Source organism: Macaca mulatta, chromosome 13 (assembly GCF_049350105.2).
Source record: "Macaca mulatta isolate MMU2019108-1 chromosome 13, T2T-MMU8v2.0, whole genome shotgun sequence".
Taxonomy (NCBI): Eukaryota; Metazoa; Chordata; class Mammalia; order Primates; family Cercopithecidae; genus Macaca; species Macaca mulatta.
The window spans coordinates 123,281,795-123,304,680 of NC_133418.1; the positions used below are offsets into that span (position 1 = coordinate 123,281,795).

The 22,886-nt window shown below is 50.9% G+C and overlaps 2 long non-coding RNA genes across 2 annotated transcripts in view; one reads left to right on the top strand and one right to left on the bottom strand.

Moving 5' to 3' along the window:
• The window catches only part of LOC114671789 (uncharacterized), a 31,833-nt gene extending 12,135 nt beyond the window's left edge, over positions 1-19,698 (top strand). The window contains exons 2-3 of the long non-coding RNA XR_003721924.2: positions 16,998-17,184; positions 17,790-19,698. This is a non-coding gene — a long non-coding RNA (uncharacterized LOC114671789). The remainder of the gene's footprint in view (positions 1-16,997; positions 17,185-17,789) is intronic.
• Positions 15,421-22,187, bottom strand: LOC144333628 (uncharacterized). Its single transcript, XR_013402549.1, has 3 exons — positions 21,560-22,187; positions 21,261-21,380; positions 15,421-19,964 (listed from the first exon to the last, which is right to left on the bottom strand). It is a non-coding gene; the product is annotated as an uncharacterized LOC144333628 (long non-coding RNA).
• Positions 22,188-22,886: the final 699 nt, after the last annotated feature.

Here is a 22,886-nt window from a genome sequence, read left to right on the forward strand (position 1 = left end):
TGTCTCGTCCTCCTCTGCTGCCTCTCACTGCCTGTCTGCCCTGCCATCATCTCCCATCCTGTCCGGCCACCCCCAACCATGCTCTCCCTCCACCGAGCAGAAGGGAGGCATCCACCTGACTGGAGAATGCTCTGGGTCTGACCCCCACCTGCTTTTTCATCTATTTGTTTTGTTGCTTTTTCCTACCAACTTTCATTGGAGCTATAGTACCTTGCCCTCTGTCTCTGCTAATCTGGGTGGCCGCATCTGTGGTTCCCTTGGCTGGCTGCTTGGTAGTTTGAATTTATTTTCTGTCTCCCATAAGCCTGACTCCTCTTTACTTCTAGGTATTTGAATCCCCCTTTCCGCTCCCAGAAATCCTTTCCTGGTGTTTGTACCTTTTCATACTCTGTCCATTCTATCCACCTTTTCAGAGTCAGTTCAGATGTCGCATTTTTCTATCAGAACTTCTTCATTCCAACTGAAAATGATTGCCCCATTCTCTATGATCCTTTTCCAAGTTACGCCACCTTTTTTTGTATCTGAAACATTCTGGTTTTGATAATTTGAAAAATGTTTTGTATGCTGGCATCTTACTTCCCAATTGTCTTGAGGAGGGGGAGCTTCCAACGTGTTTCTCGCTGAGCTGGGCTCACAGCTTGCCTTCTGCTTGGATAGAGTTGTTGTCCTGATATTGTTTCACTGAATATTTTTGAATCTAAATACAAAAACAAATGTGGGTTTTTTTCTGCCTCCCTATTATGACCCCTTTAAACATATTTTTGCAATGTGTAATTGCACCAACTTATTCGGCAAATATCATGCTTTTGTGTATTTTAAGTTCACAAATAACCACTCGTCATTTCTAGCTCTGTATGTGTAAGTCTGGACCCTACGTGCAATTTCCATTGCGTTAATATTGACTATCTTTGTAATGCCCGTGTTTAGTTTGAGCACATTGGTTAATTTCACTTATATGATAAGGCATCCTACACTTCTTAACCACACTTTCTTGCAAGACTGCTGGAGCTATTTTAAACAATGCCTTTCAAGGTACCCAGGCTCCAGAGAGAAGAGTGGAAGTTGAGAGAATGAGGGGAAGCAGCTTCCTGAGCAAGTGCCCTGTCCTTGGCACGGGGCTGGGAGTCTCCTTTAACCTTATTTGGCGGTCCACACCATTAACTTTGGCAGTTGAATCTGTCTTGGGATCGTCAGTATTTCTCTTGGTGATCTCAAAGTGCAGATTGGGATGGAGAAGGGCAGCAAGTCATGGACTTTTCCTGGGCAGAGAGGCTACCTCGTAGTGTAGGCACTCATGGGGGATTCTGGACAGGGCATTCCCCGCATGCTTTTTACTTTGTTTTGTTTTACTTCTTAGCCTTGCCCTTCAGGAGGCACAGGGTGGTTGAGTCACTGTGGTCGTCTAAGAACTAAGGACATCTAATTACGTACAGAGTCTTCGCCGTCCTCCTCCGACCTTGAGTATCCAAGGAACAACTTGCAAAGTGGTCTGTTTTCCCAGCAGGAAAATCCACTGGGGCGGGGCGTGGGCCAGTGTGGGTGGAGGAATGACTCCTCTCCCAGGGGTGAGATTCTTGAAGCTTGAATTGTCCGAGCTGTTGTTTCCTCCCCTTCTTGGTCACTGCAAATGCAATTATGAAATAATTCTCAGGGAAGCATGAGAAACATTCTCTGCAGTGACTCCAGACTGGACCTTCCAGTTTTGATCATTTGCAGGACTCAAGTCCACACAGGAGATTGAGAGAAGAAAAAAGGACTCAGAGGCAAAGACAGCTCTGAGCCCCTAAGGGAAAGCTCAACATCAGAGTGCTAGGAGGACTTGCCCAGCTCTGTCAGGGCAGCAGCTGAGCTATGTCTATATTGAGGCTGAAAATTAGAAAGACATTGACACTAACCCCTGAAAATAATTCACATAACGATCATGCATTATCTATTACAGGTTAGCATGATGACTGGCTGCAGGACAGTTTTGGTTTTCTAATTGTTCTCTGACATCCCCATTGAAGTGGGTTTTATCATCTGTGACCTTGTGTCCATCCTTGTGATGTTGTGTGCGTGTGGATGTATATGGACACATACAACACAGATGTCTTCGGTTGTAAAGCACACTTGGGGGAAGGTCAGCTCACACACAGTGTACTGCCAGGGAGCTCTTCCCCAGGCCTGGCAGCCTCACCACGCAGTGGCCACCACAGACCCATCAGCCTCTGCCATCGTGGTCTGCCTGCAATTGAGTTTGTTAATTGACAATGTATGTTGAAAATAATTTTCATTGGCAATTCAGAAGTGTGGATTGCTGTAGAAATACTGTGCACGTCCCCCGTGTATGAATAAGGGTCTAAGAACCTTGTAGGTGGAATGCCCTAAGCCCCTGGTGGTGCGTCCCACACCTCCCAGAAGGACCTGCCACCTGGTCTCTGCAGGTGGTGGTCTGCTGCCGCCCAAATGTGACCCTGCCTGTCTCTCTTCTGAGATTGGCTCATAACTTGTCACCCCTACGAGCTGCAGATTGCAAGTTTAAGAGAGGACGCTGGGAGGAGAGCCAGAAAGGGGAGGTTAGGACATGTGAAACCCTGCACAGTGGGTGGGGGCAGGACAATGGGTGGTTCAGGTGTGGAGACAGCATCCTTAGGGTGTGGACTGGGGCTGCCACGTGTGGACAGCTCTCTGTCTCTCCAGGGAGAGCCCACGGGACCCCAGGTTCTGCAGGACATGTCCTGGGGCTGGGTGGCCTCACCCCTGCTGGCTCCTCTCCTGGGAGTGGGAAGGCAGGGGAGGGTTTTCTTTTCTTAGATGTCTAAGAAAAAATGCCTGTCCATTATAAACCGAGCTGCCTCCCCAGAATCCACACATTGACATCCCAAACCCCAGGATGACTGCGTTTGGGGAAAGCGTTCTAAGGAAGTAAATCAGGTCCAAGGGGGCCATGAGGGTGGGGCTCTGATCCGATAGGACTGGTGTCTGTAGAAGAAGAAGAGGAGATGGCAGGGCTGTGCTGTCTCTACCATGTGAGGACCCAGTGAGAAGGCACAGCTGTCTTCAAGCCAGGAATGGAGCCCTCACCAGATGCAGAATTGCCTCACACCTGGATCTTGGACCTCTAACCTCCAGACTCACAGAAATGCATGTCTGCTGTTTAAGCCGCCCATCTGTGGTGTTCTGTTATTGCAGTTCGAGCTGGCTGAGATAACATAGAAGAAAACACAGAGAGAACGTGGGGAGACACCACTGTAAATGCATGGAACTCTTGAGACTTCAGGCTGCAGCTTAAAAAAATCCTTCTAACAATTGCAAAGATATGGCATCTACCTAAGTGCCCATCAACTGATGAGGGGATAAAGAAAATGTGCTGCATGTACACCATGGAATACTACTCAGCCATGAAAAAGAATGAAATGATGTCTTTTCAGCAACTTGGATGGAGCTGGAGGCCATTATTCTAAGTGAAATAACTCAGGAATAAAAAAACAGATGACTTATGTTCTCACTTATAAGTGGAAACAAGGCTATGGGCATGCAAAGGCAGACAGGGTGGTATAATGGGCACTGGACACTCAGAAGTGGGGAGGGAGATGGGGGTGAGGGATGGAAAGTTATGCCTTGGGTATGATGTGCACTACTTGGGTGACAGGTGCACTAAGATCCTAGACTTCACCACTGTACCTTCATCTGTGTAACCAAAAACCACTTGTACCTCTAAAGCTATTGACATTATAAAATTAAAAAAAAAATCCCTCTGGCCATCACAGCCCCTGAGACAGGTCCCTCTGCTTGGTCAAGCATCCTGGGTGTGGTTGAGGCAACACCCCTAGGGCCAGCTGCTTAGCGACCCCTCACCTTGCCTCAAGCCTCAGGCAGAGCTGAGCTGTAGACCCCTGGGGAAGAGGCTCTAGGTCTGTACAGGGAGCATGCAGCCCCTCAGGGTTGGGGTTCCGGCAGATCCTCAGCCCCCACCGTAAGTACTGGAGTTTTCATTTAGAGTTTTCCTTCACAGCCCTCAGGGCAGGAAGAGCCTGTCCTGTGCCTTCCCGTGTCCTCAGCTTCTGCCTGGGACCTGTTCCCAGCAGCCGCCCCTCACCTGTGCTCTCCCCGTCTCACACCAGAGCCCTCCCCGTCTCACACCAGAGCCCTCCCCGTCTCACACCAGAGCCCTCCCCGTCTCACACCAGAGCCCTCCCCGTCTCACACCAGAGCCAAGCCTTTCCTTTTTGACCCACCCTCCCTTTGGGACCTCATTTCCCTGCTTGCTCTCTCATAGGCATCTGCCTTGCCCCTTCCACGAGGCCACCACGCAGACCCCATCTCTCCCTGAGGCAGAACGTGGGTTCTGTGGGTGTCACAGTGCCGGGCACCCTGCCCTGCATTGACTGCTTGGATGGACCTGCAGGAGAGGGAAGCCGCTGTCCTTGGGTGCCAGCTCTGGTCTGGGTCTTCTCACCGCTTGCCTTTCATGTCCTGTGGGTTTGTGGCCTCGGCTCCTTTATTAGAGTTCTATTAGGGATTTCCAGATACATCTTTTTCCTCCATATCGGCATTCCTCCAACTCTTCTTTCTTTTTTTCTTTCTTTCTTTCTTTTTTTTTTTGAGACGGAGTCTCATTCTGTCGCCCAGGCTGGAGTACAGTGGTGCGATCTCAGCTCACTGCAACCTCCACCTCCTGGGTTCAAGCAATTCTCCTGCCTCAGTCTCCTGAGTAGCTGGAATTACAGGCATGAGCACCACACCCAGTTGATGTTTGTATTTTTAGTAGAGACGAGGTTTCGTCATGTTGGCCAGGCTGGTCTCGAACTCCTGAGCTCAAGTGATCCGCCCATCTTGGCCTCCCAATGTGCTAGGATTATAGATGTGAGCCCCTGTGCCCGGCCGCCTCCAACTCTTTACTCCTTGTGAAAAATGTCACATTTAAAAGTCACAATTTTATTTCTATCGATTTCCTTTTATGTTGAGTCCATACTTGTATTCCAGTTTATAGTTCAGTGAGTAAGAAACTGACAAGGAAATCACTTTTCAAAGTCATAGGAGGAAAGCGGCTGCTTGGAACCTGCTGCCTAGACAGCACACGCTGGTTATTCACTCCCCTGCATGGTGGCCGTCACAGCTGCCTCCAACACTGGAACCCACGTCCCCTGTGTCACGGCCATCACTTCAACCCACGTCCCTTGTGTCGCGGCAGTCATGGCTGCCTCTGACACTGGAACCCACGTCTCCTGCGTCACGGTGGTCACAGCTGCCTCCAGCACTGGAACCCACATCCCCTGTGTCACGGCTTCCTGCAATAGTGGAACCCACGTCCCCTGCATCACGGCCGTCACTGCAACCGATGTCCCCTGTGTCACAGCAGTCACAGCTACCTCCAACACTGGAACCCACGTCCCCTGTGTTGTGGCTGTCACTGGAACCCATGTCCCTTGTGTTGTGGCTGTCACTGGTACCTTTGTCCCCTGCATCGTGGCCATGATGGCTGCCTCCAACACTGGAACCCACATCCCCTGCTTCACGGCAGTCACGGCTGCCTCCAGCACTGGAACTCATGTCCCTTGCGTCGCAAACATTTATTCCAGACCCACTGCACTGTCTTCAGTCTGAAATCTAATGATGTAAAAGAAGAGAGATCATTAGGTCACTAATCAATACAACGTAGTCAGGGCATTCAAAACTGTAGCTGCAATTTTTTTTTTGTTTTTTGAGACAGAGTCTGGAGTGCCGTGGTGCGATCTTGGCTCACTGCAAGCTCTGCCTCCAGGTTCACGCTATTCTCCTGCCTCAACCTCCGGAGTAGCTGGGACTACAGGCACCCATCACCACTCCTGGTTAAGTTTTTTTTTTTTTTTTTTTGTATTTTTAGTACAGATGGCATTTCACCATGTTAGCCAGGATGGTCTCGCTCCCTTGACGTCGTGATCTGCCCACCTTGGCCTCCCAAAGTGCTGGGATTACAGGCGTGAACCACCGCGCCCGGCCTGTAGCTGCAATTTGAGAAATAAAATATGTCAGATACCCCTTTTCATTCTGTTGTAATGATGAGTCTTGCAGGGTTAGCACATCCCTGATCATATATTTTTCTTCAGTCCCCTCCCTCCTGAAGAACCCTCAATGGCTGTGTCACTAATGCACGGGGGAAAACTGGTGTCCTCTCCTCTGCCCAGCTGGGGACTGGAAGTGACCCAGGACCATGCCGGGAAGAGTTCCGGAAAGGCTCCTGGGACAAATGCAGGATGACCTGACCTCTGCTGCCAGGGGCTGACTCTCTCTGACTGCAGGGACCGCGTCTGCTGCTTTGGAAGAGCCGGGCGCCAGTGTCCTGGCTGGTGGGCAGTCCCTGTGGTGGTCACAGGCATCGTTGCCAGGTTACTAGTGTAGTTGTTGGTTTACTGGTGAAACAGCTGGTTTATTCATAAAGCAATTGGTTTACTGGTGTAGTGGTTGATTTACTGATATAGTGACAGGTTTACTGGTGTGTTGGTTGGTTTACTGGTATAGTGGTTGGCTTACTCATATAGTGGTTGGTTTACCAGTGTAGTGGTTCATTTACTTGTTGGTTTTCCCTTTGTTCCTTCTCACAACTTTCCAGAGGTTTCTGAATCATTTGGGAGGAAACGCTGAATCCTGCCCAAACTTCGCAAGCTGCAGCCCCAGCTCTCAGGTCCCCGGGCCCTGGCCCAGCACATGAGGCCTTGGTGTCTCCAGAGGCCGCCACCAGGTACACGTGTCCTCTGTTGCTGGCGATTCGGGTCCACCACACTATACAGAGTTGCTCTCAGGCCCTCTGACTGATTAGTGGTTGATTTACTCTTGTAGTGTCTGGTTTACTGGTATAGTGGTGGTTTATTGCTGTAATGAGTGGTTTACCAGTGTAGTGGTTAGCATGGTGATTGCTTTACCAATGTAAGTGGGTGGTTTACTGGTGTAATGGATGGTTTACCAGTATAGTGGCTGATTTACTGGTGTAGTGGCTGGTTTACCGATGTAGTGGTTGGATTACCAGTTTAGTGGGTGGTTTACCAGCATAGTGGCTGGTTTACCGATGTAGTGGTTGGATTACCAGTTTAGTGGGTGGTTTACCAGCATAGTGACTGGTTTACTTGTGTAGTGGCTTTGTTTACTGGTTTGGTGGCTGGTTTACCAATGTAGTGGTTGATTTACTGGTATAGTTGTTGGTTTAGAGTATAGTGGTTGATTTATTGGTGTAGTGGTTGGTTTACTGGTGTAGTGGTTGATTTATCAGTGTAGTAGCTGGTTTACTGGTGTGGTGGTTGGTTTACCAGTGTTGTGGTTGGTTTACTGATGTAGTAGTTGGTTTAGCAGTATAGTGGCTGGTTTACTGGTATAGTGTTTGGTTTACTGGTGTAGTGGTTGATTTACCAGTGTAGTAGCTGGTTTACTGGTGTGATGCTTGGTTTACTGGTGTAATGGGTGATTTACCAGTGTAGTGGTTGGTTTACCAGTATAGTGGCTCGTTTACTGGTGTAGTGGCTGGTATACTGGTGTAGTGGCTGGCTTACTAGTGTAGTGCTTGGTTTACTGGTATAGTGGCTGGTTTACTGGTGTAGTGACTGGTTTCCTGGTGTAGTGGCTGGTTTGCTGGTGTAATAAGTGGTTTACCAGTATAGTGGTTGGTTTAGAAGTATAATGGTTGATTTACTGGTGTAGTGGCTGGTTTACTGGTATAGTGGCTGGTTTACTGGTGTAATAAGTGGTTTACCAGTATAGTGGTTGGTTTAGAAGTATAGTGGTTGATTTACTGGTATAGTGTCTGGTTTATTGGTGTGGTGGCTGGTTTACTGGTGTAGTGGTTGGTTTACTGGTGTAATAGGTGATTGGTTTACCAGTACAGCGGTTGGTTTACTGGTGTAATGGCTGGTTTACTTGTGTAGTGGGTGGTTTACTGGTGTAGTGGGTGGTTTACTGGTGTAGCAGGTGGTTTACTTGTGTAGCGGCTGGTTTACTGGTGTAGTGGGTGGTTTACTGGTGTAGTGGCTGGTTTACTGGTGTAGCGGGTGGTTTACTGGTGTAGCGGGTGGTTTACTGGTATAGTGGCTGGTTTACTGGTGTAGTGGCTGGTTTACTGGTGTCATGAGTGATTGGTTTACCAGTACAGCGGTTGGTTTACTGGTGTAGCAGGTGGTTTACTGGTGTAGCGGGTGGTTTACTGGTGTAGCGGCTGGTTTACTGGTGTAGCGGCTGGTTTACTGGTGTAGCGGGTGGTTTACTGGTGTAGCGGGTGGTTTACTGCTGTAGCGGGTGGTTTACTGGTGTAGCGGCTGGTTTACTGGTGTAGCGGCTGGTTTACTGGTGTAGCGGGTGGTTTACTGGTGTAGCGGGTGGTTTACTGGTGTAGCAGGTGGTTTAATGGTGTAGCAGGTGGTTTACTTGTGTAATGGCTGGTTTACTGGTGTAGCGGGTGGTTTACTGGTGTGGCTGGTTTACTGGTGTCATGAGTGATTGGTTTACCAGTACAGCGGTTGGTTTACTGGTGTAGCGGGTGGTTTATTGGTGTAGCGGGTGGTTTACTGGTGTAGCGGGTGGTTTACTGGTGTAGCGGGTGGTTTACTGGTGTAGCGGGTGGTTTACTGGTGTAGTGGCTGGTTTACTGGTGTAGCAGGTGGTTTACTGGTGTAGTGGCTGGTTTACTGGTGTAGCGGCTGGTTTACTGGTGTAGCGGCTGGTTTACTGGTGTAGTGGCTGGTTTACTGGTGTAGTGGCTGGTTTACTGGTGTAATGAGTGATTGGTTTACCAGTACAGCGGTTGGTTTACCGGTGTAGCGGGTGGTTTACCGGTGTAGCGGGTGGTTTACTGGTGTAGCGGGTGGTTTACTGGTGTAGTGGGTGGTTTAGTATAGAGGGTGACTGAGTACAACAAGGGACCACTGCCTCCCAGGATTGTGTCGGGGGCTCCCCTGTGGCCTGGGCACAGCTGCGGCTGCTTCAGCACACAGGGATGTCCCCCAGGATGTGGCCTCACCGGGGGCTCAGGAACACTGTGGGTGGGAGGGATGAGCAGGGCATTCAGGGGAGTCTGGCCCATGGGAGCCGCCCAGCATCCCCATTCTTCTGGGAGCCAGTGTTTTGCTGAGATTCAATGGACCCAGAGATCTGAAGCCTGGGGACCCAACTCCCCAACCCACGTTCTGCCTCAGGGAGAGAAGTCCACGCGTGGCCCAGGGCACAGGAAACCCCTCCCCACAGGAAACCGCAGGCTCCAAGAAGGTCGTTCTCGCCGACCACGGTGTCCAGAGCTCTTCCAAATGAAAATTGTTTTTCCATTTTGGGGGTTGAGGGAAGTGGATTTAAATGCTGCCAGCAAAAACCAGTTCACAAGGCAGTTTTGGACGCCTCTACCTTCTCCACAGGACGTTTTACAGCAGCGCCTGTGGGCCTGTATGAGTTTGTATTCAAGATTGGAGGCTTCTGTCGTACTAAGAAATGTGAAGTCATTACAAGTGACCAGTGTATGGAATCCGCCCGCGGTGAGCAAGATCATGTTAGAACCCCCAGCTTGTTCTGATTATTATCATTGCACCTCCACATGAAGCCCAGCAGTGGTTTGAAGTTGGAATGTCACAGACTCTGAAGCCCCATCAAGGGCCTCTTCGACCTCAACAGAGACGCCCATCTGAGGATGGGCTCCAGCAAACCTGCTCTGAGCCTTCCCTTCCCTTGTGCCCCTGCCTCATCGCTGCCACGTCTATCTCTTGGGCCCGCGTGCAGACATGGACAGGCCCACCCTGCCCTATTCTCCTGGCTTTCGCTTCCCCCACCCCAAAGCCTGAAGAGTCCTTTGGAGACATCAGCCTGATTTCCTTCGTTCCTTTTCACAACTTTCCAGAGGTTTCTGAATCATTTGGGAGGAAACGCTGAATCCTGCCCAAGCTTCGCAAGCTGCAGCCCCGGCTCTCAGGTCCCCGGGTCCTGGCCCAGCACACGGGGCCTTCGTGTCTCCAGAGGCCGCCGCCAGATACATGTGTCCTCTGTTGCTGGCGATTCGGGGCCCCCACAAACATCGGCTGCACGTGGCGTTGCTCCCAGGACCTCTGACTTCATGCATCACCCATGACCTCTGGACCGACTGTTTCTGCCGCAGCCTGTGCTCACGGAGAGTCCAGCACCCCGGGCCGTGCCCGACGCCTGGCATGGAAGAGACACCCAAACGTTTGTTGGATGAATAATTTACAAAAAGCTCTCTGCTGGCCAAAGTGCCTCTCCCTGGAGTGGAGCTTGGGTAGAAGTGAGGGGCAGGACTTGGTGAGACCAGGGGGTGCAGGTGCTTGGCCGGAGGAGGTCGGGAGGCGATGTGTGTGTTGGCAGAGTGCTTTACACTTAGAAAGCTCATCATCTCTACGACAATGTGAGGAGGTGTGCTTCATGCAGCCCCGTGTTTTCCCGGAGGACCTGGGCCTCCTTCAGGACCTCACCAGCAAACAAGGGCCAGGCTCTTCTAGGTGAGGGCACAGCTCTGCCTGGGAACATTTGTGGCATCCAGGAGGTGGCACATGGACTCAGGAACGGGAGTGTCAGGGTGGTAAGTGAGCATGGGCTGAGGTTGATTGAAGGACACTCCGTGGTGAGGCTTCTCGAGGGAAGCGTTCTGAAACATCCACCAACTGCTGCCCATTCGAATTCCATCACTGCACATCATTTTCCTCCTAAAATTTAATAACACAGAACTGGAGAATTCGATGACCCATTCAGACCCTTAATGGTTTTATAAAACAAAGCTAAACTCACTTATGAAGCAATACAAATAAATTCTAGCTGAAGCACACAATAAAACCTTTTCATAAATTGCTTTTTCCTGTTTCTGTCACTGATATGAGTTGTCACCAAACTTAGCATTCCACTCTCATATTTATGCAAAACATTTGTTTCCTGGCTATAAATCACTGTCATCTTATCCCACTTCACCTTCTTTTAATTTTTGTGGTCAGTGCTAGCCATCAACACAAATACTAACTTTCCCCCCCAAAGATTAGCTAATGAAATGCACATGACTTAGATTTGTGCCTCAGCAAGATGATGCAGGAGGTCACTGTCCAATGTGAGAAATTTTAAAACAGTACCTGCACCTGTGGCTGGAGGGCACTGGGTTGAGGACGTGGAGGCACAGGTGGGGTGGGAGGGAGGGCTGGGGGCCTGGCACTCGCAGGGGAAGGGGTCGCTGTTGAGGTTCGTGTGCCACCAAAGATGGTCCAGGGTAAGGTCTGGGTGTGGCATGACTTGAGGAGGTATCCGCCATTTCCTCGAGGCCGTGTCCCCGGGAGCCTCCCAGCGGCGACCAACGGGCACGCTGGTCTGTCTCCAGTGGGATTTGGGAGATTCTGGTCCCTGTGTACTTGGAAGGCCCCGACTTTTCCACCCCGATCATGTGGCTCCTGGTAGAGCAGCTGAAGGAGGTCCCCTCCCTGCAGGGCATTCAGCCTGGAACCTCCGTGCCTCCTTTGGAAGCTGCAAGAAGGCAGCCTCTCAGAGCCAGCCCAGGAGTGAAACGCCGCCTTTCTGGCATGTCCTGAAATGAGCTCCAGAAACTGGAAAAACTGATTTCCGTAGGTCTATGGAAAAATCTTGTGGCGCTTCCTCCACCCTCTAAAAAAATAGGCTTCCCAGCCTGTGTTTCTGTTTGATCGGCAGAGCCAATGTTTTGGAACGGTCTCTGGTTACCCACCAGGCTGGCCTGCGGTGCGTCTAAGGTAATCACAACAGTGCTGGTTAATGCTTTTTGAACATGCTGTCTATCAAGCTGGGCTGCAGACTGCACTTACACTGTTCTAAACCTCACGACAGCCCTGCCATTATGGATTACTGCCCATACTTTGCAGACGAGCGAACCTTGCTCAGAAGTGCCGAGTGTCCTGCGGGGCCCACAGGATCGGCGGTGAGTGTCCCCCACCTGCTGTCCAGGCGGGGAGGAGTCCTGAGGTTTGGCATTAGCTGATTTCTGTGGTGCAAATTCTCCCTCTACCTATGACTGAATTCCAGCTACAAACCTAACATCAACCAGCTCACAAATTTTCTGAAAATCTAATAGTCGGTAAAATTTACAGAGCCAGTTCCAGCACTGCTGCCTCTGATCTTCCTGGGCCTGAAGCCCTTCGTTTTGGCTTTCCTGTTATCCTGGCTTAGACGACAAAAGAAGTCAAGTCATCAGACTCCTGAAGCCGGGTGGAGGGGGCAGCACACTCAGCCTGACCATGGCTTGCTTTCTGCACAGTTTCCCCTTTTCTTTTCTTGCTTTTCCCACGTCTGCTGCACCGCCCACTCTGCACCACCATGCTTCCTCTTCCCAGGCAAACCCACTCTGCAGTCCCCACGTGTCGGGGCCAGCACTGTGGGAGGATGGACTGACAGTGGGGTCTCTTTACTGACCACATGCATACCGTATTGTAGGCACGCCGTCAGTCCCCAGCTCTCCACTTTAAAGGGGGATTCTGAAGGGGGCACAGTCCAGTTCCTCTCCTCCAGTGACTCCCCACAGCCTGCTGGGCCCCAGAGCCAGAGGCCAGGCCCTGTTCCAGCCCCAGTGGATTCAGTAGCTTTGCAAGGAAGGGACTGCCATGCACGTGTCCCCGTCGAGCACCAGCAATTTTACTCTCTGCAGGGTAGAATTTTTTCCGTTGCCAAGGTGGGGGCACTGCCCAGAGCAGGAAAGGGAGCTCCTCAGCAGAGACTAGCCTGGGATGAGGACACCGTGGTGCAGAAGAAAATCTGCCTGGCCGTGGTGCTTAAAGCTGCCATGCTCGGCCAGAGGAAGCCCCCAGCTGCGTGTTTCCACACTTGGCCAAGGGTGACCCAGGCCATGGACACGGAGTCCAGACAGCCCAGGCACGGTCGCTTGCTTGTGTATTCAACTAGCCTGACTGCACAGGATCTGTCAGAGCCGTCCCTGTGTGCTGGGCCCCGGGTTATCTTCCATCCCTCTCTCCTGTCTCGTTGAATCTCTGTTGGGCTCATCCACAATGGGCGGGACTGGTTTTACGGCAGAACCTTCTAGAATGAGGGCAGTGTGGGGAGCAGGGCCTCTGGCTGGCTGGGGTTTTGTTCTGTCTTCACCACTCTGCAGCTCTGTGATTTGGGGACGAGCACTAATCACCCTGTGCCTCAGTTTCCTCATCTGTATAATGGGGTAATACCAGCTCCTGCCTGTTTCTCTGCTTGTTGTCCTGAGAATGACATGACTTAGCAGGTGTGAGGCACCAGGGCAGCACCTGGGTACAAAGCTCCCCAGCCACATTCATGGCCACAGCTGTCACCATCACCATCTCACTCCCCAGGGTGGTGGGAGCGCTCTCTGTGGCTGAGGAGGAGGGGATTCAGGAGATGAGGAAGGTGGGAGAGGTGGAACTTGGCCCAGGGGAGGCCAGGATAAGGGGCTGCCCCTGCCCTGGCATCCTGCAGGCTGGGGCAGCTCGGCTTTCCCGGGTCCATTCCCAAAGGAGCCCACTGTGTGCCAGGGTGGGCTCAGAGGACCTGCTGGTGAGGGGCCCTGCATGGGGTTCGGCAGGACAGCCCCACTGCCCGGTGGCTCATAGCGCAGGAAGGACCCCCGTCAGTGGTCGCTTACTGCGCAGGAAGGACCCCAGTCAGTGCCTCACTGCTGTGATCACGCCCTTTCCTTTGAGTTCTCTTTCTATGGATGATGAACCACAAAATACTCTCTTATCTAGGGACAAAGTTCAGGCTTTTTCAAGCTAAAGAGAGGATTTTCAAGCCCCGTGCATGGTCTCTGGCTACAAGCATTGGCAAAACCCACTCATCATGCCCTTTCCGTCCCCTCGTCACCCAGCTAGCTCTTCCCGGGTTGGCCGGTAGCTGGGCCAGTGGCTCCCTGCACAAAACCCCTCCGCGTGGCCTTTCCTTTTTATTTTCCGGATGAAGCCATCAGGCTCCCAGAATTGCTGCCTTTGAGAAGGCAGGGCAGATGCAGCTTGTGGAGGGATAGGGTCCAGCTCTCCACCCGCCGTCGGGGAAACCACCGAGTTGCTGAGTTGAGCAAGCAGGGTGAGGCTCCATGATCTTTACCTGGAGCCTCAAACTTGTTTAAGATCCGGAGGAGGCAGGAGTGGGGAGAAGATCAGGAGGAGGCAGGAGTGGGGAGCCGGGACTCACTCGCCTGGAAATGGACACGTGGCCGGGGTTTCAGAGCAGCCAGAGAATCCCAGCTACCTGAGGATCTTCAGGGTATAGAAGAAAATGGGCATGAGAGAGGAGAGCACGTCCTTCTTCTTCTCTTCCTTTAATTGTAAAAGTTGAAGAAATTTGAGACAGGAAGGGACCTTGGGGGATCTCACTCAGGGGTCCTGGTCTGCCTGAGGAGAGGCTGGGCCCAGGCGGCTGTGCTGAGTCCTGCAAGCGCCTCCCATTTCTCCCACTCTTTCCTTCCCCCGAGGTCTGCAGGGCCCCTCTGTGTCCCACACAGTAAGGGGGAGACCCAGGCGCGTCTGCAGGGTGGAGGTCAGCAGGAGAACATGTCTGCGATGCACGGAGGGACACGGTGGGGGCCAGGCGTGGCAGGGATGGGCGCAGCCTCCCACACCCTCTGCCTGGAAGGGTCCCACGGGACTGAGTTCCAACAGGAAGCCCCACTGGCTCTCCAGGGAGACAGTTTCGAGGTTGCTTATCTTGAGCCTGAATTGATCCGTTTGATGAAGCAAATCCTAAATTGAAGGCCTGGGGCTTCCTTGGGCCCACCCCACCCCCAGGCAGGGTCAGGGAGGCCCCCACAGCCTGAGTCCTGGCCGCTCACTGCGGCTACCCTGTGCCCCATCCAGGGTCACATCCTGGCCCAGAAGCCTCGTCCAGGCCTCCCCTGAGGAAGAGGCAGGCCAGGTCCTGCTGGCGTCTCCCTGTGACACTCAACATGGGGACAGTGGGGACCTCACCTGGGTCGAGGGTGTCTGTGAGGCTGGATGCCAGCTGTGGAGACAGCAGAGAACTCGAGGCGTCTTGCAAACAGGGGCCTTTGTGATGCCTCGGGCCCCACTGGGGATGGCCTCCCAGTTACATAAACGCAGGCAGTGTTCCCTTTGCTCCCTGCCTGCCTGGCCGACCCCACCTCACTCTCACCATTGGAGGCAGGTTATTCCCATTTTACAGAAGAGGAAATTTAGACTTGGACAGACCAGGGCTGAGTCAACCTGCATCACTCTGAGTGATGGGTCCGGCTGCCATGGAAGCCAGCTGCATGTGGGCCACGGGGACCAGCCAAGGTCGTGCTCTGAGCAGGGAGGACTTGGGAACACAATGTCCTGGGCCGCCTGCGCCAGCCGAGAGCTTGATGACATGTTCCCAGGGCAAGAACTCCCCCACCTTGCCCTCTCTCAGATGACACACTCAAGTCAGAAGGAAAGGAGGCAACAAGTCATGAAACAAGCTGCAAAATTTCCTTATGTTTTGCTTTTCATACTTAGAAATTAGACAAACCTGGTAATTTATAAATTTAGTTTATTTTTTTTAAGACACAAGGTCTCACTCTGTTGTCCACGCTGGAGTGTGGTGGTGCAGTCACGGATCACTGCAGCTCCTGGGTGCAGGAGATCCCCCTGCCTCAGATTCCCAAGTAGCTGGGACCACAGGCGTGTGCCACCGCGCCCGGCCTGGCACATTTTGCATTCCTGTTGGAAGTTAGAGGGAGCCTCCCCTCCGTGTCTCACGTAATAGAGATTCCTGTGCCGGTGGCACCTGACGGCTGCCGGAGGTTCTGTTCGCAGACTCCATTCTGCGTTTTTGTTCCTGCCCCCCTGAGACTGTGTGGGCCAAGGGCCCTTCACCGCCTGGACCTCAGAAGTAAGATGCAGGAACTTCACCAGCAGAGGCTGAGAAATAGGGAATTAATAGACAGTCCTTGGTATAAGATGATATGATGTGCTCTTGTGTACAGAACGGGAGACTTTGTTGGGTGGCGTTGTCCATGGGCAGCTCTTTCCCGGAGTGCTGGTCCCTTCCCTCACTGCAAAGAGAAACGAGTCCCCCTCGTCTCAGCTGCAATGTTCAGTTTAATTTCATGCTCTCAGGGCTGAGGAGAAATCCCTCTGGGTTTGAAACCTTCCTGTGAAATCTCTGCAAAATGTGGCTGTTGTTCCCACATCCTGCTTCTGCCTGGAGCGACTTCTGAATCAGTGACCCGAGTCTTCACTATCGACACTTACTCATTTTTTAAAATTATTTTTTTAAATTATACTTTAAGTTCTAGGGTACATGTGCACAACGTGAAGGTTTGTTACATATGTTTACGTGTGCCATGTTGGTGTGCTGCACCTGTTAACTTGTCATTTACATTACTTACTCATTTTTAAAGGCTCAGGTCAAATATCACCTGCTACTTGGACTGGCCTTGGTCTCCCCAGCTGACGTTGGTTTCTGTACTGACCACATGCACACAGCTGGCACTGGGCCCTGTCCGAGGCTCTGGGCTCAGCTCACTGTAGGGGCTTGCACAGAACAACTCTGTCCATCTGTTGCAGAGGTCGCGGTGCATGACCTTACACGTGCCTCATGCGTACGCGTGTCTTTGCAGTGGAGTGTAACTTCCTGTGTCTTTTGCAGGGTCTGCTACGTAGACAGTTCTCTGCAAATGTTGGGGGATTAATTGCTTGGTGTGTGGTGGCCACCTCCATCACTTCCTGGCCCTAGGTTGTGTCCTGGGCCCACCTGTGGATGTCAGCTCTGCTCACAATCTGCAGTGGCCTCGTTTCACCCACCAGATGGAGACTGAGGTCCTTTGCGGGCTCCCAGGGCGCTTGGGGGCCCATTTGCCATTGGCCTGGCCTGGAGTGGCTGAGTCGCCCCTGTGCCATGGCCACCAGTGGCCTCTGTGGAGTCCTGTCCGGGGGCAGAGGCACTGGACACCTGCCTTAGGTTCCTCAGTGGCTCCCGGACATCTCTACCTCCATCCCCTCAGGGTAGGGGCTCCTGGGGCAGATGTGGTCGGGGAGAGGGAGGGGCAAGGGAGAGGCCAGAAAGGAAAGTGACACTCAGCACATTTCAGTCACACATTTTCTCTTCAGACCTTGAAGAAACATGGCTTCTGAAACTTATGACGGTGCCTTTTCCTGCATCTGCTAGATGCAGATGGTGAAGCTGATTGTCTACGGCCAGGATTGACCTGGTCCTGCTGTGGACGTTTAAGGGATTCCTATTATGAACAAATGACTCAAACATCCGCCAGAATTCAGTGCAGCCTGGGGAAGAAAGGTAAGCTGGGTTTTGCAGAAAGGGTGGCCCCTTCTCCTCCAAAGGGCCTGGTCCCCCTGTGGAGTGACACATTAGAGGGAGGCCCCAGGGAGGAACCTGCACCCGGTGGGTTGCCCTGGCCAGTAGCCTTCCTCCCCGCCCCGCACTGCCCACAGCAGCTTGAAGGAAGCCCTCCGAGCCCCTGTGCACCCATGAGTCCTGCACTCTTCTCTGCCTCCAAACACCCCCTGCCTCACCACAGTGGCCTAAAATCCAGTCCCAGTGAGGAGGTGTCCTACAGGGTACTGGCTGTAACCCTAAGAGAGTGCCAGGACAATGTCACCCGGGGGCCTGAGCCCACCAGGAGCCCACCCTTGTGGGCTCCCCACACTCAAGTCCCTGGACCCCAATCCAACACGACCTCCTCCTTTTCTAAACCTTCTCAATGCTTCCATGGAACCTCTGAAAGCCATGGAAACCCGTGCTCAACCCAGCAAAGCCCATGGGACCTCCTGGCTCTTCATGAAGCTAAGGTGTCTGCAGGGGCTGGACACTGCCTGGGAGCGGGATGTCCACCCCGGAGTGGCCACACTTTCCCATGTGTCTCCTTTTTGATTCTTCCACAGCCCAAAGGCAGGAGCAGATGGAAGCCCTACCCAGCCTGCAGGGGCAGGAGGGACCAGCACAGGCCCCAGGATACATCGTGCCCCTGAGTGAAGCAAGGGCATGTGGCTCTGTAGACCCAGGTGGCTCCCAGAGCTAGGGGCTGAGGGTGAGGGGCGCCCTGGGCCAGGGAGAGGCATTCAGAGTACAAATGCAATCTCGGGTGTGACCTTGAGGACACAGAAACCAGTTGTGGAGGACACTGAAGATAAGGACCCAGAAGCCAGAGGCTTCATCCATGAACCCTCCATGGATACTGAAGAGGAATATTCAGGCTTTCCCTGGATGGGACCACGGGCAGCTCTGAGCAGGAGGAGGTGCAGGGTCTGTAAAGCACATCACAGAAGGGAGGGCGCAGTGTCAGAGACGTCTGCCATCGGGAACCAGAAAGCACACACGTGCACACACACACACCACACAAGCTTATATGCACATACAGCACACACATACTCCACACACCACACATACATAATCCCATACACAGCACACACTACAGACATGCATCACATATATGCACACACGTGCATAAACACTACACACTACACACATCATACATGCACACCCATACAACACATTCTCCACACAATGCATCACACATGCTCCACACACATGCATCACATATACATACCTGTACACACAACACATACATGCATCACACATGCATAAACCCACACACAGCATACACCACAGACATGCATCACAAACATATATGCACAGATACTCTACACACCACACACATCATACACGCTTATATGCACACACAGCACACACATATGCACACATACTCCACACACCACACACATGCATCAACCCATACACACACAGCACACACTAGAGATGCATCACACACATATATGCACACAAACACGTGCATACACACACTCTACACACCACACATGCACACCCATACAACACATTCTCCACACACAATGCATCACACATACATGTACAACACATGCATGCACACATACTCCACACACCAGACCACACATCATACATGTATACACACATGCGACATACTTCACACACATGCATCACATGCATAAACCCATAGACACAGCACACACCAGACATGCATCACACACATATATGCACACACACACTCTACACACCACACATATGCACACCCATACAACACATTCTCCGCACACCACACACATGCATCACACACATACTCCACATCAGACACCACACACACATGTATACACAACACACTTCACACACACCACACATGCATAAACCCACACAGCACACACCACAGACATGCATCACATATGCATACACACAGATACTCTGCACACCACATACACATCATACATGCACACACCACATACACCACACACATGCATCACACATACATATGTACGCACACATCCAATGCGGCTTCTGGGAGGAAGAAGTGATGATATCCAGAAAGCCACCTGGTATGACCCCAGCTCCATCCCCGAGGCTCAGGGAAGGATAGAAAACTTCAGCAAGCATTGTCTGTGCAACCCCCAAACTTACCCCTCTTATTTCTATGTCTCTTCTGAGGCAAAGGGACACTATCAGTGACTTACATTTTAGTGAGAATTTTAGCACTAAATTTTAAACAAGACTTTCCACTGCCCTCTTCTAATACAGCAAGTCTTTTGTAATGTGGCTTCATCATGTAATGGGGAATTTATAGCTCATGTAACTTCACTTTCCATATAGTTAAAAAAATCAACATAATGCTGTAAGATAAAGGAGAAATAAAGTGAAGGAAATTTATAATATATAACATGCACTTTAATATGACAGTGATCATTGACAACTGCCTAGAAGGTTGGTTACGGTTGCCTAATGCCTGCTAATGAAGATAAAAACGAAGTAAAGCAATTGTCAACAAAACAGTCTCAATGCTTTTTATTTCCAGTTCCTATTTTGAAGGAGTGACTAAGACATCCTGAGCAGGGTTTTGGAAGGTGTAGTGATCTTTGTGCAATGTGGAAAACCTTGGTATAAAGTCCCTGTGAAATTAAATAATTCAGACCTAAAGCTGTTGAAAGTTAAGATCATTTTGCACCTTGAGAGGAACGTGGCTGTGTGGCCTGAGTCACATGGTGTGAAGCTGCAACTTCTTTGATTCTAGGTCAAATCTCTTCCCCATTCTTGTCCTGTAAATGATTAGGAAGGACTGAATGGCACCAGAGGTGAGACCCCTCCAGAGGATGACCCCTCTTTGTGGAAAGTTAAAGTGAGTTTCCTTGGAATGTAGCAAGCTGTGAGCAATCAAGTGAAACAGATTTAACTTGTGACCTCCTTGGAACAGGCCGCAGCCCTGTTATACTTCTGTCTCTACTTATAACATGAAACTTTAACTTCTCACTTTAAAAGCAGAGCCCATTCGTCTAGAGTCTATGTTTCCCAGGTGACGACCCTCAAGTTTCACACTCAAATAAACTCCATACTGAATCACCTTTTCCAAATTTCATGATTAAAGATTGACATTTTGCTAACCACAAAGGGATGTGAAGTGGGCCTCCAGTGATCCCTGTTACATCACCAACAGCCAGAGCCATGCTGTCAGCACACACGGTGTGGGTTCACCTGGCCTCGCTCAAGTCAACAGGGACCTCTGGGAAGGACCTTCTCGGGTCCGAACCTCCCAGCTTGTTGAAGTTCTGACTTTTATTTGAGCCACACAAATTGCTAACTTGATAGGGTTGGAAGACCTACTGCAAGTTTGGGGTTTTGTTTGTTATTCTTCAGGGATTCTGCTGACCCCAGATTCAAGACTTTGATTTTTTTTTTTCAGAGGTTAAGGTTCTGTTTTGAATTACTCATTAGAGTTTCTAGAACTTTTTCTCCCATTTGAAATTTTGGTCAGGGAGAAAACAGTTTCTCTTTGAAAAGAGAAATTGAAGCTTTGTGGATTGAGCAAAATGTGTAATGTTCAAAACTGGCCAGATTCTGAAGGCCGACTCAATAAACAAATCTAAACTCTCTTCTTGAGTGACCAGAATTATAAAAGGTCCTCTAGGAGGACGAGGTAAGTCCCAGAAGGGAAGGACAGTGTCCCTCCGAACTGAAAAAGGCCCCGAATGATAGTCACGTGTGCCGCGTTAATAAACAGCGAAGATGCTTTTATGAGAAAGGCTGCATTACAGGCTCCTATGGCCTCAGACTCGCTGCAGAGGGAACCATCACAAAGACTGAACGTCATGTCCTGAACCCAGATGACTCAGATAATGACCTTAAATTAAATACTGATATGAAAACCCAATAACCAAACTTTCAGATCCAACACCCTCTCCACACAGTTGGTTAAGCAACTGGTGTGGGTCTTGGGGAACTTGGCGGAAGAAGCTGTTAATCAGTCGTTGGCTGGGTTCTAGCCTGTTTTGTCTTCACTGTGTGGTGTGCAATGGAGTCAATCCACAACTGAAGATACTAAAATAATTGTCACTCACAGAATCCCATTAACGGAGGATGCAGCTGTGCAGCCTGACCCAGGTCACCACGTCACTTCCCTCATGTGGCTCCAGGTTCGGCCTATACCCCATCAGTTCTGCATAGCTTGGCACATGGCCCTAGCCATGGGAGACAACGTCCTAGGAATGAACCTTCTAGGTGTGTGGGACTAAGCCCCTATACAGACAGAAATCCCAAACCATCTGCGTTCAGCTACTAAGCCTTCTTCAAAAGATCATGTTGAAAAGGGGGAGATGTGAAATTAAATAATCCAAATTGAAAGCTGTCAGAACTGTACCTGATTTTGAGCCTTGAGAGGAATGTGGCGGTGGGGCCTGTGTCGCATGGCGTGAAGCTGTACCTTCTGCTGCTTTATTCCGGGTCAAATCTCTCCCTCATTCTTGTCCTGTAATGATTAGGAAAGACTGAATAGCACCAGAAGTGAGACTCCCCTCAAGACCATTACCCTGCTTTATGGAATGTTAAAACAATCTTCCTTAAAGTATAGCGAGCTATGACCAATCAAGTTCAATCACTATAACCTATGTCCTGATCTTGTTGGAAAAGGCTGCAACCTGTCAAACCTCTGCCTCTGACTATGTAAATGAGACTTTAACTTTCCATTTTGGGAGTCTCTGTTTCCTATGTGGCTATCCTCAAACTTCATGTTCGAATAAACTCTACACTTCATCATATTTTTGGATTCTCAGTATTGAAGCTTGAGCACTGCAAAGACACATAATCGTGTTTATGTGCTGTCAGCCTTCTATGAAAGTTTAGTGCAATTAAAATTGTGAAAAGGGCCAGGTGCAGTGGCTCATGCCTGTAATCCCAGCACATTGGGAGGCCGAGGTGGGCAGATCATCTGAGGCCAGGAGATAGACACCAGCTTGGCCAACATGGTGAAACCCCATCTTACTAAAAATACAAAAATTAGCTGGCGTGGTGGCACACACCTGTAATCCCAGCTACTAGGGAGGCTGAGGCAGGAGAATTGCTTGAACCTGGGAGGTAGAGGTTGCAGTGAGCCGAGATCACGCCACTGCACTCCAGTCTGGGCGACAGAGTGAGACTCCATCTCAAAAAGAAAAAAAAAAAGTGTAAAGACTTTTTGTCTCAGTGCACATTACAACTACTCAAACTAGTTATGGGTCTATTTTTCTTGCTGTTTTTTCAGCTTCTGCAGGAGGTGGCTGCCCTGTGCTGGTCAGGATGTCAAGCACCTTGGGACTCTGCCCATTAAACCACAGGGGATTTCCTCGTCATTGCGACAATTCCATCCCCAGAAATTGTCCACGTGCCTGAGGTGGCGCCGTCTCTTCCTAGGGAGACTGTCGGAGCTTCCTTTTAAACAGACTCTGCCCTGTCTCTGTGAAGACGTTCAGGTGCTGAGCACGCGGAGGGCAGGGGGTGGGGGGACATGAGACTGCAGGCAGCTCTCTAGCGCCCTTTTCACACGTGGGTCGTCACCCACCGACTTTTGGATCTCTGCGAGTGGGAACTGCACAGGCCGGGATGTTGTTTGGGGTCATTGCACCGAAAAGTGTTCCATGTGCAACGTGGTTAGAATCTTGTCACCCTGGGAACTGGAAGGTCTTTAAGATCGTGGCACCCCACCCCTCCAT